Genomic DNA, 14123 nt, shown 5'->3' with positions numbered 1-14123 from the left:
ATGCTATAAGATGAGAGAAAAAACTCGATGAATGAATGATAGAAATGAGGGGAGGGGACGCGTATTGTGGCTTCTTCCAACCTCCTAAGATGATCTCAACGTGTTTTTGCTACCAACCTCAATAAATGATGTCTGCCACCTACTTAACATATTGCCGATGTTTCTCCCACTTAGATATTTGATTGATAATCAAACACATCTCCACTAACATCACTCAAACTTGTTAGTGTTCACTGGCTTGGCAAGAACATCAACTAAGTTATCATTTGTATGTATCTTCTTAATATATACGCTTCATTCTTCAACTACTTCTCGAACAAAGTGAAATCGAACTCCAATGTGTTTAGTCCTGGAATGAAAGGCTGGATTTCTTGCGATGTGCAAGACACTTTAACTGTCACAAAACAATGAATCTTATCTTGTTTGTGCCCGATCTCCTCCAATAACTTTTTAATCCATATTGCCTCCTTGTAAGCTTGAGTAGCTGCCATGTATCATGTCTCTACTGTAGATAATGCCACAATTGTTTGTAGTTTTGAAATCCAGCTTACTTATCCCTCTGCAAATGTAAACACATAACCAGTAGTAGATTTTCTCTTATCAAGATCACTTGAATAATCTGAATCGACATAGCCTGTAAAATTCGATGCTCCATAACATAATACAGCATTTGAGGTACCTTGATATATCTAAGGATCCTCTTAACAATTTTCCAATGCTCTCGTCCACGATTCGCCATATACCGATTAACCGCTCCCACTGTTTGAGCAATGTCTGGTCTTGTACAAATCATAACGAACATCAAACTTCCCATTACTGATGCATATGATACTCGAGACATCTCAATCCTCTCTGTTTCATTGCTAGGACGCATCTTAGAGGATAACTTGAAGTTAACAAGAAGACGAGTCAAAATTGGCTTACTATCTTGCATGTTGAAGCGTTCCAAGACTTTCTTCACATAATTGTTCTGGAAAAGCCAAATCTTTCTTTTACTTCCGTCTCGGTGAACTTGAATCATTGGACTCTTGTTTGATGGTCCCAATTCCTTCATTTCAAATTCTCTAGCCAACAGTGCCTTCAATCCTTGGACCTTATCTTTTTTGGGACCTGCTACCAACATGTCGTCCACATGAAACAATAAAATGATATAATCGTGACCAGACCTCTTGAAATATGTACAAGGGTCTGCATTTAGTCTGTTGTATGAAAGGCTCATGATATAGGAATCAAATCTCTTATACCAACACCTCAATATCTGTTTGAGACCGTATAGAGATTTGTTCAACTTGCCAACCAAGTTCTATTTGCCTTTTTATTTTTTCTTTAAGATCTCTATGAAGAACGCAGTTTTCACATCTAGTTGTTTTAGATATAGGTCAAACACCGCACACATTACCAATACCAATCTGACAGTTGTAAGACGAACCATAGGAGAAATATCTCATTGAAATCAACGTCTTCTTTTTGAGCATACCCTTTTACCACCAATCTAGAACGATACTGCTCAACTTGGTTATTTCCATCACGCTTGATCTTATAGACCATCTGTGCGTGATCTTATAGACCATCTGTTTCCAATGGCTTTTCTCCCTCGTGGTAGTGTAACAAGATCTCAAATTTTATTTTTGTCTAATCTCTCCAACTCTTCTTGCATTGCTATCATCCACAAGGATACATCCGAGCTTTTAGTAGCCTCGTGGAAACTCGATGGCTCACCTTCCTCTGATAATAGACAATATGCAATATTGCTTTCAGTGACATAATCTGAAAGTCAACCTGGTGGTCTTCTGTCTCGATTTAATTGCCTCACATTGGAAACCTCAGACTCAACATGTTCTTGTTCTTTGTGCATGTTACTGATTCACAAGAAATTTGACATTCTTTCGTCTTATTTTCCACCCGAAATATAGTAGTTTCTATTAGAATATTATAAGTTTCAGAGTTTGACAAATTAATCCTTAAGAGAACAGAAGAATATAACTGATCGAACAATCGTGTAATCGTAATTGGAGACTTCGTTCAAGCTGAACTGGAAAAAACTTATCAACTGAAGAATTCGTAAGTGATAGGACATCGGTTAGAACTGATAATGTCCAGCCGAACTGATCGGGTGATCAGTTGACTTCAAATCAGTTGGTCACGTCATCAGTTGAAGTATCAACAGACTGACTGACGGGTCGTACTAAAGCAGAACAGATGAATCAAAACAGAACAGTCTGAACACGTCGTACTACTGTCAGATAAAGTGACTAAATGACGATTCAACGGATATTTGTCATTTATGCACTCAATACGATCGTTGAGATCGAAAACTATATATAGCTGATTGAATCGGTTGAATAATGTTACTGAAGTGAGTGAACACACACGAAACAATCAGGCTATAATCTTCAATCAGTTGTGAATTGTTCACGAGTATTTCCTCAATATACGGATCACACACTCAAGCTCTACATTCATTATATTTATTAGGATCATTCAAGCTACCAGTTAGAGCATTTTCAGTTTATTACTATAAAAAAGTTGAGGCTAAAAATCTCAATTTGGCAGTGAGTAAGACCAACAGAAGTGGATTATTACAGTCAGTGGTAATATATCGAAGTCTTTTAGTGAAATCCTATCATCGAGATAGAAGAGGTGACGCAAAAGCATTTGAAGTTTCAGAAAATCAATAAAAATTTGTGTGTTCATTTCAGTTTTACACTATATCAACCCTAAGTATGCAATCTATATTTCAATCTTATTCCGTACTTTTATCAGTTGACTGATTTATATCGACAAACAAGATTTTAGGATCAGTTCCTCAAAGAACCGATTCACATATTTGAAAAGAGTTCAAAAATCATAAGTGTTTATTCAACATTTTTTCTAAACACTTAATTTCCTTAATCGATCCTATCAGTTTCTGAATTCAGCATGCATTTTTCTCTTTTTATTTTGTTTCCCTCCAAGATAACATCTTTGCTGATGGCAAGCTTGTAGATAGCAGGATCCCACAAACAAAACCGTTTTACTCCATCAGCATAACCCAAGAAGATACATTTTCTGGATTTCGAATCCAACTTTGATGTTTTTTTATCATTGTACAGAACGTACGCATAATTATAAATGTATGCAAACGAGAATAATCAGTTGGCTTCCCAGTCCACATCTCCATAGAATTTTTGAGATCAATCGCCACTGAATGAGAACGAGTGATGATATATATAACAAGCAGTTTTAACTGCTTCCGCCCAAAAAGGCTTATGTAAACCTACGGTTTTCAATATAGCTCTTGTTCTGTTCAACAAGGTCATGTTCATCCGCTCCACCACTTCATTTTGTTGAGGTATGTAAGCCATCGTAAACTGTCTTTTAATGCTCTCATGCTGACAAAATGCATCCAAATTGTTACTGGTATATTCTCCTCTATTGTCAGTCCTCAAACGTTTGATTTTTTTTTTCAGAATCATTTGAAATCTTTGAAGATCTAGAAAACGTTTGATTTTTTCTTGATTGGATACACCCAACATCTCCTAGAGAAATCATCAATGAACGAGACAAAGTATATTGCTCCTCCTAGGAATACAGCAGGTTCTTGCCAAACATTCGAATGAATCAGCTCCAATATGCTTTTGCTTTTGGCATTGAAAATGCTAAACTTTAATCTGTGTTGTTTACTAATAACAAAATGATCACAAAAGGATAGTGACACTTTTGTAAGTCAGCTTCCGTTTTGAGAGAATTTTCAATATTCGTTCTGATATATGCCAGTGCTTTCTATGCCGTAACACTATTAATTCTTTCCCTGAAACAATTGATGCAACATCTAGTTCCGTCTCTTTGTGTGTATCTCCCAAAAGTACATACATATTTTTAACAACTTTTTCCTACTTCATAACCACAAACGCACCTTTCACAATTTTCATGATCTCATTCTCGATATGCGTCTTGCACCCAATATCATCAAATTGCCCCAAGGACAAAAGATTTTTCGTTAGTCCCTTCACATGTCGTACCTCTTGTATGGTGCAAATTGTGCCACCAAATATTTTTATTTTTATAGTACTGATCGCAGAGATTTCCAAGGCATGATCATTTCCCATGAATACAGATCCTCCCAAGACACTGGTTCACAATGATCAAACCATTCTATCTGAGATGTTATGTGCAGTGTCGGTTTTCTTCTTCGAGAACCGCAATTAATACATCGTCGAATTTTAGAGATCCCATAAGAATATTGTGTGTTAAGTCGATAATAATTGATCGTATGAATCTGGTATACTTTGAAGTAGAAGCTCTGCACGTTCATTTTCCTCTATTTTATGCCACATAGAAGTGAGTTGGGCAAATAGAGTATTTAGTGTGTTGATATGGTCAGCCATCGATGAGAATTCCGCTATCCAAAGAGTATAAAGCATTCTCTTTAAGAAAATTTTGTTGTGTAGTGACTTGACATCGTACATCTTTGTCAGAGTAACTCAGATAACTTTTGTTGTTTTTATCTTAGAGATACTTGACAGTATTTCATCTGCTGTAGCCAATTGTAAATTGGAAAAAATATTATCATTCATCTCATTCCACTTTCCATCGTCCGTCATTTCCATCGGTCTATCTCCAATAGCCGTCAAGCAATTCTCCTTTCTTAAAATTGCTTGTATCTTTATTTTTCACAGCATAAAATTGTTTTCGTTTAACTTTGTTATCTCGTACCTGCCTGCCATTAATAAAAACTCTTTAAAAACTTTTCTGATGTGGAAGATCAGTCTAGGCTGAAACAACATAGCATACTCAGAATTTCAATAAATTTTAAACCAAGGCTTTGATACCCCTTGTTGGTCTCACGTGTTGCAACTTTAGATAATAATATGAAAATAAAGTATAAACAAGACACCAAAATTTACATGAAAAACCCCTAAAAAATTATTAGGGTAAAACTTGCGGGCAAGATTAAAAGAATTCCGCTACAATATTCTATGGTGTACAACCACTCATTGTGTTTCCAAAGAAAAAACACACTCTCTTAATACATGAGAACAAACACCCCATAAATATTATAAAATTAAGCGCTCAAATAATATAAAATGAGAACAATAACTCGATGAAGGGATGATAGGAATGAGGGGAGTCTCAACGCGTATTGTGGCTTCTTCCAACCTCCCAAGATGAGCTCAATGCATTTTTGCCAGCAACCTCAATAATGATGTCTACCACCTACCTAACTTAGATCGACACTTGTATGGTTTCTGATCGGTCCCCAAAACCATAATTTATTTCTTCCGAACAAAAATTCTTGATTTTCTGAATATTCTTGCATATCTATCAATTCAGATTTCAAAATTGTTGCTTTACCTCCGCGAGCTTTGATTAATTAAGTTGTTTTTGTGTTGTTATGGTCGTTAAGCTAGTTTTTGAATTGTGAATGGAAGGGCTCTTTAGGACTTACTTCTATTGGTTTGATCGATTGAGTTGTCAATTGGACAGGATGCTGGGTATTTTAATCGAAAAGATTGGTCGATAAACTGCTTATTTTTTGTGTGCAGCTGAGGCTTAGTGATTTCAGGGGTAAATGTAATCTCTTTTCGCTGCTCATGAATTTGCTATGGTCTTTTGAATTGGATTGCTTGATGTTCTCGTGTTTTCAATTTTAGTCAAGATATGTCATTTCTCTGTAATGGTGACAATATTGTTGTTTTATGGTTTGGTTGAGGACTTTTCAGAGTCTTTTCTTTTTATTATTCTTCTTTCTTGCCAGTAATTTTCCTAATTTCCTACTTTTTCCTAATATCTAGGGAGAACATATCCCTCATAAAGATTCAAGTTTTCTCGTGGATTGTGGCTTTGAGAAAATTGCCTACTTGCAATTCTTTGCAAAAAAAGATGGCCTAATTGTGCATTATGTCTGAACTGGTGTACATTTTGCTGGAATGAATAGGAGAATCAAGATCACCTAATTTTGCATTGCTCGTTCTCAAGTGGAATTTGGAACAGAATAATGGAGGAATTGGGTATGGATTGGATATTTCCAAGAGCGCCGCATGATATGTTTCTTCTGGACTCGAGATTAGCTAATAGATAGAAATATCATACATTTTGGAATGTGGTAGCTCATTGCTTTTTTTGGTCAATCTGGTTGGAGCGGAATAGAAGAATGTTCAACGACATAGCAGTCTATAGACGAGGTTTGAGAAAAGATTAGATTTAGGGTTGCTAGTTGGAAAAGAAAGCTCCTAGAGTTTAATCATTTCTCTATCTCAGATCTAGTCAAGTCCTGGAAATTTTTGAATTGTTGACGACAGTGTAGTCTTTCATGTTGACGACAATCAGAAGTTCTCGTCATTGTCGACAAACATGCCGTCCTGTTCACATAACAACAGATTTACTTTCACAGGTGCCTGGAAATTTATAAAATACAAAATTCTTTGGTTTTGTGTATTCTTAATATTTGCTGTCTCATTTTATGGTTATTTTTATTTTTTAGTGAAAAACATAATAATTTTGTTTATATGTTGACCAAGGAAAATGTTCAAATAAGTTAGAGATTTACCAAAAACATGTTATGATCATAGCAAATTCAAGATATGATGTTTCAAGTTAATTACACAATAGATCCTTTTGTTAACTAATATCTTTACTATGATACGCTGTTATGTTTTCCTGATGTTCAAAAAATGATGCTTTCATATGCAGGCAGAGAATGGTCCTGACAGCCATGTCATTCTTGTAGTTGCTGGAAACGACGTGGATCTAACGTCTATCCTGGATGAAATTAACAAGCAATGCCAAAGCCTTCCCTGGGGAGACTTTGCTTCAAAAGAACAAGGTCATAGCTTCACTGTTTTTGCACGCGATATGGCTGAGGTTTGCCCGATTCTTTTTAAATATATATTCTTACTGTACAAAATTGTCCTTAAATATTCTTAGATCATTAGCTTTATAAAATTTGAATATGACAGGTAAAAAATATTATGGAAAAAAAGATAAGGTCGTCAATTCCACAGGTTTTAGAAGACATTATACATTTTGGCCTTCATACTTTTAAAGTCCAAATAAATACCAGGTCTAAATTGCACATGTCTTTGTGGCACTCAGGCAATTGGCTTATCTAACTTGTATGCAGCGGAGCATTTGATCATCAACGTGAAAGATGCTGAAAAGTGAGAAAGTTTCTTCGAGAATGCATGTTATTACTATGCATGTCCTTTGTAACGCCCCGAAAATTTAAAGGTCCACGCGAACCACATGCATATGATTTATTAAATTCTCTTGTATTTTAATTAATTGTTTTAATTGCATTAAATTAATTATGTTGTGCATATTTGCATGTTTAAAATATATTTTTCTACATGGTTGCATTAAAATTTATTTTTAAAAGGTTATTCGAGTTGCGATCGAGGAACGGAGACCGATGGCTGAAAAATAGAAAATGTTTTTATTAAATAATTGATTTTAATTATTTAAAATATGGATGATGTCTTTTTAGTATTTTTGAAAATAAGGGTTTTGAGGTGATTTTATACGCCGGGACGTAGATTTTATCGGTGTTGGTTTTTCAAACAAAAACTCGAACGTTTTAGCAACCCGGCTATTAAATTCACAAAATTATGTAACCAAAAATTATTTTAATATTTTATTTAAATCCTAATTAAACTAATGGGCTTAATTTAGAGGCTTAATAGGCCTAAAGCCTAGTTAGTATTTAAATAAACTATATAACACATGATTAGCTCCCCAAAACCCTACAATCCCTACACAAACACACGCCTCACTTCTGAAAATTCACCCCAAGACACACGGCTCACACACATCACGATATTGAAGAAGAAAAATCGAGATTTTTTGCAAGGAAGAGTCTAGCCAAGGTCTTGCTCCGTTCTTCGATTTGTCAATGAAAAATCGTGCGTTTAATACGCAAAGGCACGCCTATTCTTCCTTTCAAAACCATCATCACATCATAGTATTCTTTTATGCATGAAAAACATGAAAAACAAGTAACATATTATGTATTTTCGTTTTTGTATGTATCATGTAAGTTTCAAGTGGGATTTTTGATCCAAATTGTGTTGTTTGTGTGCATAAAGAGGCTACCATGACTAGGGAAGGTTATGGTATGGTTTTACATGAATTTCAGACACCTAAACACCACCTAAACACCACACACGATTCAAACGCATGCTGGGAAGCAACTCGCTGTCATGGGAAGCAAGGGGCTCGGTTTTTGTTCTTCACGGCTAGGCTGGGCGTTGGCTGGTTCCGGGGGCTAGCCAAGGTCGTGATGGAGTCAAGGGAAGAGTCCTAACCATGCTAGGACTCGAGCTAAGAGGCTGGGAGGAGTCCTTAACAGCAAGGACTCCTACCCGAGAAGAGTCATGGACGGGCGCAACTTCTGTGCTTGTTGCAGACTTGTGGGCGCAGTCCAGGGGGCCTGGGCTGGGTTAGGTCGACTCCTTGGGGTCTTAAGTGAGTGCTCATCACGATGGTTCAGGGGTGGCTCGGTAGGTTAGAGTCCTGGAAGTTAGAACAAGAGTCCTTGTCAAGGTGTAACTCTCGGCCAGCTTAGGGTAGTTGTGTAAGGGCTTCGATTTTCTGTTTGGGGTGGTTTCCGTGTGTTCCTTAGGTCCAGTAGGGTACTCTAGGGTGTTGTTCAGGGTTTGGACCAACATGGCTCGGGGGTGACTCGATAAAATCAAGAGATGGCTCGGGGTCGAAGTTTATGTGTCATATTAGGGTTTCCTAAGCTTTAAAACTTGAACAACGGCTCACGGGGGTCGATTCGTGGTTCATGGGGACTAAAATAATATAAAAGACTAAACTTAGAATTTACGAATTTTATATTAAAGTTTGGGATTTTTCGGAATTAAAACGCCTTCAAACACGTCCGAATACGAATTAATTAAAAAGTCTCGTTTTTAAGCTACATAAAATTATGGGAATTTTAATTTAAGCTTAAATAATTATTTGGGACATGTTAGAGTCAAGAAAATCAAGGAAACGTCAAAAACGTAAAACGTCACGTCCAGGGGTAAAACGGTCTTTTTACACCGGAAAATTAGTAAACGTCATGGCAGTGCCCTATTTGCTGTTTTATATGCTAGTATGATTATTTTTAATGTTTATGAATGTTTACAGGGTAAAATGATTATTTTATATGTTTATGATTTAAAATGTTAAAATGTTCATTTTAAATGCCTATGGATTTTCATGACGAAACAATAACATTAAAAGACATGTTGCATGCTTGGTTTAAAATGAAAAATGTTATATGCATGATTTTTATTAAGTGATGATAATATGTTGAAGGATGTGAATGGATTGTGACTAACACGATGATATGTTGGAGATATCGTGAGGGTTATGGTCTCAGTGGGAGCCCGACGATCGTATTTCCTTGGATACGAATATGTATATGTATATGTATATGATGATATGATAATACGTAAGGCCAGGGCCCAGTTGACCGATGAGAGTGTTGCTGGTGTCCCCCGCCGCCCAGTACTGTGGTTACATGTAGATGGATCCATCGCCTAACACGTATATGAAAGTCACAATCAACGATCTGAATTCAACAAACACGAACATGAACATGAATATGAATATGAATATGAATATGGACACGAATATGTATATGAATATGAATATATTTATGTGATATGTTTATGTTTATATGAAAACGTTTTTATGAAAATGTTTTTATGCATCATGAAAATGTTTACGAAAATGTTTATGTTTATGCATCTTCATGAAAATGATATTTTAAGTGCAAGTATTTTTCACTGTTATATGTTAACTGTATTACGTATTATTCGTTATCAAGAATATGACGTGTTGAGTTTTTAGACTCACTAGGTGTGATTGATGCAGGTGGTATTGATTATGAATATGATAATGGAGGTTTTGATGGTTGATCTGACTAGACTGAAGGTGCACATAACCCGAGGACCAACGCTAGTTTTCCGCATTAGTTATGATTTATGATTTTGAGTTATGTTAAAGATATTTTTTCGACGTTTTATTTGTGAGTGGTTTTTGAGAGGTTATAGTATGAGCTATACTTTTCAAATGTTAGATGGTTGATTTATTTTAAAATGATGTCAAAAATATTTTATGTAATTTTTGGTGGTTCGGCCGATGCTAAGGGAGGTTTAAAAAAAAATTCTAGTACTTTTTAAGAAAACGAAAAAGAGGAGACGTTTCATCCTTTGTTCTATGTCTTCTGGTTTTTGCTGGTTGTATCATTTGCAAGGTACCTTTGTCACTTATATTGCTACCATTCTAGGGTGCATAAGTATTGGTTACATGTTACAAAGGTAGACCAAATGTGATGTTATCTTCATGGTAATAAATTTGTGATGGGATTGTTTTGATTGCGATGAGTTGATACTATATAAGATTTTATTGTGATTAGTAACTTGTTCATTTGATTATTCCCTTCTATATAAACGGGTGATGAATGTGTTAAAAATTAAGAAAAAAATAATTCGATTGGTAGCCCTTGGGCATTGGCCGTTGCCTTCTGGCCAGTGTACGTATTTGTTTTTTTTTTTTTTTGTTTTTTGTTGGTTTTAGATTTGAATATCTTATTATTATCCTTGAGTAAAATATAGAAAATGTAAAATTAAATAAAATAGGTGCGTGAGCCAAAGTTAGATAAATTGAAGGGGAAAAAATACATGTCAAACAAGTTGAATTAAAGTACTGACAACATCCCAACAGAAAGTACTTGAAATTCTAATGTGGCTTGTCACGCCCCGAGACCGGGGTTAGTCGACATCGGCGTTATTTTTCAATCACATAATTGCTAAACAACAAGTCTCGTAGCACAGTATAAACAAAAACCAGTTTATATCATAAGTACCATAAAAATGAAATCGTCTTTACAATAGTAACTCTGAAAACGGTACAAATCTGTGAAAGCGTTTATAACTTGAATTAAATATTCACAAGACATATTTTTAATTAAAATTCTTCATGCGTCCACTATCAGCCCCAAAACTGGTGTCCGACTCTTCTTTCTTTATTTCTTTTTTTCAGATTTGTCTGGGAATGGTGGAGTAAGGGTTGAGTGATATGGTCGTCACTCAGTAAGCGGGGGACATTCGAGCACAACATAAAAATATTTACACAATTTTCGACACATAAACATATCATACTTTTCATAACATATCATCATATTCATATCATAACAGCACTGCGATTTTTCCACCTTCTATGGTTTACTGATATCAGTCCTTAATTTTTTGTCCTCTAAGGGGGCGAGGCCATAAAACGATTCAATCCCACCGTGAAGGGCTATATGTTGGGATTCCCACACATTTTCAGTGAATCATCACAGTGCCAACACGTAAACGTACCAAAATCGCACAAAAAACATAGAAACAAAATAACGGTGCTCGAACAAATTTTTCGAAATCAAGAAAACACCTAACCGAAATTAAGGAATTAAAACAAGCCCACTTATCTTAGACTAGAAGAAAACGTGAAGAATTCGGAAACTATAGAAAAATCATGCAACCGACATCTCGAAAACGCAGTAGCACATCTACGAAAAATCAGCCGCCTTGTAAAATTTTGTGCGCCTTAATGAACCGTTGGATTGCAATCAAACATGGACATTACGTTTATACGTACGTCACATAGTTTATGAACGGTGGAGATCGGGTTTGAAAGTCTTTTTGACCTGCTTATGGACAAAAAACCATAGGTATGATGCTCATGCCTAAAATCTGAGCAGTTTTCTTGAGAAGGATATTAATGAAAAGCTAACCTTTGGATTTGTCCGAATTTTGGATATATTATTAAAAACATATCGAAGCATAATATGAATGGTGTAGATCGGATTCCGAGCACCCTAGCAAGCGAAACAAATTTCTGAACTTGGACAGAATTTTGATGACTCGTGCAGAATTTTTGGGAGGAAATTTCAAAAACTGGAGAGGAAACTCGAAAATTTTAGTGTAAATTCCGAATGAGAGGTTCCTCCTATTTATAGGGGTGATGTGAAAATCCTATCATAATTCGATTGATATTCTTTCCAAAATTGGGAGATGCTCCTTCCATAATTTTGAGATAATCATTCCATAAATATTGAGATAATTCTTTGTTGAGAAACTCTGCCTTGTATATAATATTTTCTTCCAATTAGGTGGATATCCAGCCTTATTTCGAAATTAATACATGATTTGTACTGAATTTTGAATTTCATGTATTTATTGGCTTGAAATTTACAATACCATGTATTAGTTAATATTTTCAAATTTATTATAACTCGAAGATAAATTCTTATACATGTCTATATTTAATTAAATAATTACATGCCAAAAAATTTGGGGTTCTCACACGACTTTTTAAAACCTTATCAGCCGGCAGTCACATTTATATCTGGTTAATGCTTAGAAAAAGCGGTTAATGACAAGGTGCAATCCTTGAGTATAATTGGTGCATTGACAAAGCTCAAGGGCCGAGTTTTACTTTAAGCACTCCTCAGACAAGTCAAACCCTTATGGCAATATGTTTTTAGCACAACCAGATCTGTAATCTTGAGTCTTATTGAGCATTGCTTGGCAGGATTTTAGCCATGTGCATGAGCACTAGGACTATTGCATTTACTAAACTTCTATAATTATATGTTACGGCAGTAACGGGCACATGAGCTAAAGATTAGAGTCGCAGAGATGGGGATGCTAAGGTGGATGTGCGGACACACAATAATTGATAGACTAAGAACCAAGTATTTAGAAAAAGTTGGGGATGCACCTATCGAGGAGAAATTGAGAGAGACACGCCTTAGATGGTATGAATACGTATAAATGCGACAAATAGAGGCTCCAGATAGAACATGCGAGACAACGGCTAGTACCCATATTACTTGACGAAGAATGATACAAAAAAAAACTTGGGTAATAACGATTAAGTATGATCTGCATTATCTTAATATAGATGATGATATAATAGGAGATAGAGCAAAATGGCGTAAGAGAATCCATGTAGCCGACCCCACTTGGTGGAATAAAGGTTGGTGTGTTTTTGTTGTTGTATTTTGCATAATATTTGTATGTTCACTTTTCTTCACTATATGCAGTCATTCTCGATTTATCTCCACTTATTGGATACTTGAATAATTATGTTGCTTTTGGAGATAGTATATCTCGGTAATTCTTTCATTTATGCACAATATCTTGTAAAACGTCTTATGTATGCAAACTTGTTGCATCTGACCTCTCTCTATTTGGTTCAAGTAATTTGTTGCAAATACTTTTCTAGTTTGATCATGTAAGGCCCATGGCACTACACCTTTTAGGTCTTCAATTTATTTCCTCATGGTAGTCTATGGCGCACATACTCACAAAAAAGGTAGTGTCACGAGCCTTAAATATCATTTAATTATGTAATCATAAATGTCTAATTTCCACGCTCTAGATTGATATCTCACCAACATTTTTTAGACAATAACTTATTGAATTTACGTGGCTTCTACTCCCATGCAGGTTCTATACTTTTGGGTCCATGGACGCCCGAGAGCGTGGAAAACAATGCAAATGATACCAATCATGTTCTTCCAACTTATGGTTATGCACAGATGTATGGTGAAGTGTCGTTAGATTCCTTCTTGAAGTACATCACAGTACAATCGCTGACAGAAGAAGGGTTAAGGAAGCTTGGGCCTTATGTAGCAACAATGGCTGAGGTCGAGGGTCTGGATGCGCACAAGAGAGCCATAACCCTCTGACTGCTGGACATTGAAGCTAGACAATTATAAAATATGAGATAAGTATGTCAAATCCCTTTTGCTCATCTGTACGATTATCGGTTCAGAACAAACATCTTTAAATTTTCTGATTGTTATCATTTTTTTATTATCTTGATGGTGGATAACAATGTTGTACCATAACGGGTAGAACTTAATTCACCCGAAGAACAAAATGCTGACAAAATTTTTAATGACGGTAAGATCAATATGTAATTAACCATTGGGAACTCCATATTTTTCAGGTTATTTTCATTGCTTGGGTTTCACTTTAATAAGATCATTGTTTTTTTTAAAAAAAATCAAGAATTTTGGAAATTATCGTATACATATATGTTGTGAGACAGCGTGAATTGTATGAACTTACAAGATACCCCAATGGTTGAGGAATTAATTT

General features: G+C 35.6%; 1 long non-coding RNA gene across 1 annotated transcript; it reads left to right on the top strand.

Moving 5' to 3' along the window:
• The first annotated feature begins 6752 nt into the window (after positions 1-6752).
• Positions 6753-13946, top strand: LOC142532010 (uncharacterized). The gene is made up of 3 exons (XR_012816445.1): positions 6753-6843; positions 7075-7165; positions 13467-13946. It is a non-coding gene; the product is annotated as an uncharacterized LOC142532010 (long non-coding RNA).
• The last annotated feature ends 177 nt before the right edge of the window (positions 13947-14123 follow it).

This window comes from Primulina tabacum, chromosome 17 (genome assembly GCF_025594145.1).
Source record: "Primulina tabacum isolate GXHZ01 chromosome 17, ASM2559414v2, whole genome shotgun sequence".
NCBI lineage: Eukaryota > Viridiplantae > Streptophyta > Magnoliopsida > Lamiales > Gesneriaceae > Primulina > Primulina tabacum.
The sequence above is the reverse complement of the archived record's forward strand: the minus strand, read 5'-3'. Positions and strand labels throughout refer to the sequence as shown.